Source organism: Trachurus japonicus, unplaced genomic scaffold (genome assembly GCF_045865225.1).
Source record: "Trachurus japonicus isolate A0001 unplaced genomic scaffold, Traja_1.0 AP031061.1".
Classification (NCBI taxonomy): domain Eukaryota; kingdom Metazoa; phylum Chordata; class Actinopteri; order Carangiformes; family Carangidae; genus Trachurus; species Trachurus japonicus.
Window position 1 is genome coordinate 60,380 of NW_028221194.1, and position 5,413 is coordinate 65,792.

General features: G+C 41.6%; 1 long non-coding RNA gene across 1 annotated transcript; it reads left to right on the forward strand.

The window, feature by feature from the left end:
• The first annotated feature begins 671 nt into the window (after window positions 1–671).
• On the forward strand, window positions 672–3,284 carry LOC146959793 (uncharacterized). The gene is made up of 3 exons (XR_015035594.1): window positions 672–706; window positions 987–1,005; window positions 2,444–3,284. It is a non-coding gene; the product is annotated as an uncharacterized LOC146959793 (long non-coding RNA).
• The last annotated feature ends 2,129 nt before the right edge of the window (window positions 3,285–5,413 follow it).

A 5,413-nucleotide genomic window follows, 5' to 3' on the forward strand; every position in this document is an offset into this window, starting at 1 on the left:
TTGTTTACATGTGAAGGGCATTCTCATGACACTGCAGTGTTTCGTCTAGGATTATTTTAAGGAGTGGCCCCCCCCCCCCCCCCCCCCCCGTTTCCACCGAATCAAAATCTTTTTTTCTTCCTTTTTTTTTTTGACCACAACATACGGTTTCCGTCATGATAACTTCTGGATTTAATCACCGTATTCAAATTTCCACAGTCCATAGTTGTCTTTGTTTGATAGCCTCAGGAGACTTTTGATTAAGTAACCATGGACAGCTCCTACACAGGATCGTTCTGCTGTGCCGTTGTCGTCGCCGTCAACCCCCCCTCCAGCGGAGCCCTTTTCCGCTAGCACTCAAACGCAACGTCCGACACGACAATCAAACCCGCGGGCCGCCACTCCTAAATGAATGTAGAGGAAACACTGCACTGCTATAAAGACAACAGTTAACCACCAAGTGTTGTAGCCAGGCCATGCATTTTGCAAAAACTGAATACTAAATTATTATGTAGAAACTCGACTGAGACCTTGCAACAAGATGTTGATATGTCTCTCTCTATCCACTTCGTGCCTTGGTGGCACATGGGGCCTCCACAGATATGATGATTTGATATGTAAATATTTTGATTAAAATGCACTGTGCTGAACTCTCCACTCCTTTCTTTCTCTGTCCCCTCTGTACCCCCACACCATAGATGCTGCAAACTCCAGATTGAACCGGAAAGTAAGACAACACACTCATGTCCTCTCCATGGCATTTTTATAATTTTATGATGATATTGATATGGTGTGATCACTTACCAGTGCAGATTAGAATGACTGTCTCAACAGAAAACACACACAAACCTAACCTAGAATGTATAATTCTTGATAAAAGTAATTCCTTATCGAACATGAGAATTAAAATGAATTATAAAATGTTAAGACTTTGTGCAGAGTGTAAAATATCTTCTCTCGCTCCTTTTCCACTCTCTGGCTGGCCTCGCCCCTTTCTTCAACTCCAGGCTCCCTGAAAGCTTGATGGTAAGTTGACACACTTTTCATGACAACGTGGTGCTTATACTGCGCACGGTCTAACTCAAGGAGACTGACAACACATTTATACATTTCGTTATTAATACATCTGACTGTAAGCAAACATGGCATACACAAAGTTTTTGTACAGGTTCAAGTTTTGTTTATGAGACCCCAGATTTTTCTATGACTTTGTCCTCTTCATAATTTATATCAGTGAAGCTAAATGTGCTAAATAACAGAAAATGTGAATAATGCAATACAAAGCAAAGTGTCAACACAATACATGTGATACAAGTGACAGCCTAAAGATCTCAAATGAATCATTTTATCAGGTAGTATTATTATCAAAAATATTGTGTCTACAATATTTGGAAGTATCCTCTTTTAAAGGTACAATATGTAAGAATGTGGCCAAAATTGTTGCTGCAGTCAAATTCAAAAGCGCGTTGTCCCCCCTCCCCTACCCACCAGACTTGCCAGACAGCGACACGCTAACCCGCTCTGCTCACTCAGTCAGTCTCAAAGTCTCAAAGCAGAGAGAAAAGCTACATATTCATCAACAACCTCATTGTTTTATTGCTCTGACTCATAGTAACTACAAGCGGAGTTCACGTCACTCAGGTGATCTGCAAGTTATTGTTATTATTATTATTATTATTATTATTATCCGACGCTGTGTGTGTGTGTGTGTGTGCAGCGCTGACACACACACAGACACGCACACACAGACACACACACTGTAACCCCGCATCTACCGGAGCCTTAGTGTGTGTAATTCATGCCGTCTACGGCGTCTTTGTGGATGTGCCCGCAAACCGCGCATTTCTATGAGCCAACATATGAGACGTCTTACGGCAGAATAGACGACGTGAGCCGCTCCGGCTTTCTGACGTCGGATCATAAAACATGAGGACCGGACACCGGCGACCTGACCGGGACAGACTCCTCTCATGAACCGCTCCACACGTTCACAATCACTTCATTTACCATCGGCTCCATTTCGCCACATTTCCTCCCTCTTTTCTAACTTTCACTTTGTAATTCTTCCCTTTAGCTTCAGCTTCAGCAGCAGCTCAAACTAACTAGGCTACATGCTCACAACAGCAAGCTGTGTAGCCTATTAAACGACAGAGCGACAAGCCGCTTATTTCTACCATGTGATATCAAGCAAATATAAATAATAACCGATAATAGAAAACAATCTTTTTTTTCACAACCTCGTTTTATCTCCCAGCTGAAAAACAATTTTAATGCGAATATCTTGGCTGTAAGATGGTTGTTGGTGAGCTCAGTATGTTATATGAACATTATTCCTGAGTCTCTGTGACATATTAGGACGATTTTACAGCCAGTTGCTTTAGATTTCTTACATATTGTACCTTTAACTTCTAACCCATTGAAACTGCTGTCGAATGTAAAGTAACAGTGTTTTCTTTTCTTCCAGGTCCTGTTGTCCACCACCTGTCCAGTGGTGCATCACCTCTCCCCTCTCCTCTGTCATTACAAGCCATCTACCCCCTCATAAAAGCCTCTTTCTATACCACTCTCTCTTTTGGATTATCATTGACAGTTTGTTCTGTTACTGTGAAGCCTCCTCTCTGCTCCCTTGCGCTTGCTGGTCTCTGTCTCTCCTGTCGGATAAAACCATCTCTGTCTTTATCTCCCTCCATCTATCTCACTGTCCCACTCACCTTTTGGGCCGAAGCACTGGTGACGGTTCGCAGTGTGAGGTCATAAGTTTTGTTCACTGGTAGCGTACCGCTCAAGGTGACAAAGCTGCCCTATTTATCAAGCTGAATGTGAATTTTACCACTTGGATGTGAATTTTTGAAAGCTCATACCTTCTGAGACAACGCTCAGATTTTCCTGGCAGTGTTGCTGGATCTGTCTATTTTTACAAGCACTGAGAGAATCTCTCCACTCTCACGCTCTGTCTGTCCTGTCTCTCTCTCTCCTCATCATTAATTGATAACTATATTATATATTGTTTCCTAATTTGGCATATCCCATTAGGATATTGTATTTGGTCAAAAACTATTTGAGTAGTACTATCTGAGTAAACTCAGAGGGGTTAAGAAAACTTCCCCCCAATTTTTTTTCTTCTCATTTGTAGATAAAAACTTTGGCTTATTTGATTGAGATCAGTGCAAATATCCTTGATCTCCAAATACATAAATAATTGAGTATTGACTTTTGGAATACAGTGCTTGCATAAAGTTAATATTTAATTCTTGATAAATATACACAAATTAAGAAAAGATAATTAACTGTACTGAAGAACTTGTAAAGTAAAAGAGCACTGTATCTAGTCTTCAGTCTGTTCCTGCTCACTCATTTTGGACATCTGCAGGTTTGTACTCAGGTTTGACTGCAAATATCACATTTATTTAACAGTCTCCTGGTGAGTCAGTAACTGTATTGTACACACGCGTTTTATTGTTATTTAACCTGTTGATCCTGAAATAAAAAACAGACACCTGTACAGAGGACCTGGATTCATTTGGAGAAGCTGTCCCTGGTTTGCAGACACACACCCTTGAATCAACCCGTGGCTGAAGAGCAACAGCACCTGCCTGTCATCACACACTCTCACTCACTTTTTAACATAAAACATAGCCAAAGGTTCAGGAACATAATAAATCATAACAGCATTAATTTCTTTTCTACTGGTAAGTCAAATAAACAGACAAGGATCTGTGAGAACAACTGATACTGGTATTTGATAAGTATTTAAAGCTATTGTTGTAATTAGTATAGTGTCCTCTCTGACAGAGAAAGAAGCTTCTTGATCTTACAAACATTGTGATAAGTGGTTTGTGATCATCCTGCCCAAGTCCCTTGGGAAAAAAACAAAAAACTACATTAACCTTTTTGATATTTTGGCTGATAAGCTTGTGTTCAACTCTGATTAGAGGTTTTTTTTTTTTTTTATCAGTCTTAAATCCTCTCATAGTTGTAAATTTAATATATTTTCCCACAGATTTACATTTGCTGACACCAGTGGGAACCCAGTTCATACGGTATAATAGAATAATTTTAAGGAACACTTAATCTTCACTCTGGTACATACTGACAAGTAAAGTCTAAAGGTAGCACTAATACAGAATCTGTATCTGATCTGAGTGGTTATTTGTGGTTTTAAACTCTTAACAACAATGCCAAGGAAGAACACAAGGTCTCAAGCTGCAAAACTCCGGTGGCAGAAGGAGTCTCATGATGTCCAAGCAGAAAGTCCTCGTCCACAGAGCAGTGAGTTGGAGACGGTTCCCGGGCCATCTGTGCAACCGAGAGGTCAACAGAAGTCTCCTGTGTCCAACGTTTCCTGTGCAGATGTGGTGAAAGAGAGACATCCCACTGATTCCTTGTGTGTAGAAGAACATGCTGAGACTAACGTTGCTAAGGCCAGAGGTCAACATGGTGGTTCAGCTGCACCAAAAGCTTCTTATGCAGATGTGTTAAAGGGTAAACGTCCCCGTGAGACACCACTTGAAGCAGAATGTTCTCACATTAACCAGGTAAAGTCTCGTAGACAACATGACGCACCAGGTCCATCTCAGGTTTCATATGGTGACCTCTTAAAGAGAGGACGACAAACTGATAATCTGTGTGTAGCTGCAGCTTCTCATGCCAACAGTGCTAACGTGATCAACCGGCCCACTGAGATCAGAGTCCGTGCATCCTACAGCCAGAATCACTATAAATACGGTGAATACAGTAACAGGCAATGTACATGTAACTCTCTGATGTTTCTAGCCTGTCTTTATGAGGACGAACACTTCCAGACAGCAGACCTCAACTGTGTTTTGGACAAAGGTAATGCTCTGTACGGTGAAGCCATGATAAGGTTTCCTGACTCCGTCCACTTGGCTACAGATGAAATCCCTGACATCGTGACTGCACGCAGAAATGTGTATTATGTAAACATGACTCAGCTGTCCCGTTACGGCACATTAGGACAACCTGGTAGTGAATATGTTAAGTCCTTTCGTGACCTAGAAGCTGGAATGAGCTGTCTTCTGTCAGAAGTGCAGTACGCTTTGCTAATTATGGAAGGTGCATGCATTGCAGTGTTCAGAACCAGATCTGGCAGGTATGGTTTCTTTGACCCACACTCCAGAGGAGAAACTGGTTTACCAGATCCTTTTTTTGGTTGTGCCATCATGGTGACATTTTCACATCTCCGTGACGTCATCAACAGGATCAAACAGTGTCACAAGCGCACCAAGTCCTCCTGCAACTATGAGCTGAAACCTGTGGAGTTTTTCAGTATGAACGACCACAATGAAGTCAGCCTTGACGCACCGATTACAGTGAACACTGACACAACACCTGTTCTCAATGAGCCAACCCTAAGTCCCATCACTGACATCTGTGATGAAATACTTGAATATGAAGATGAAGCATCCACTGACAT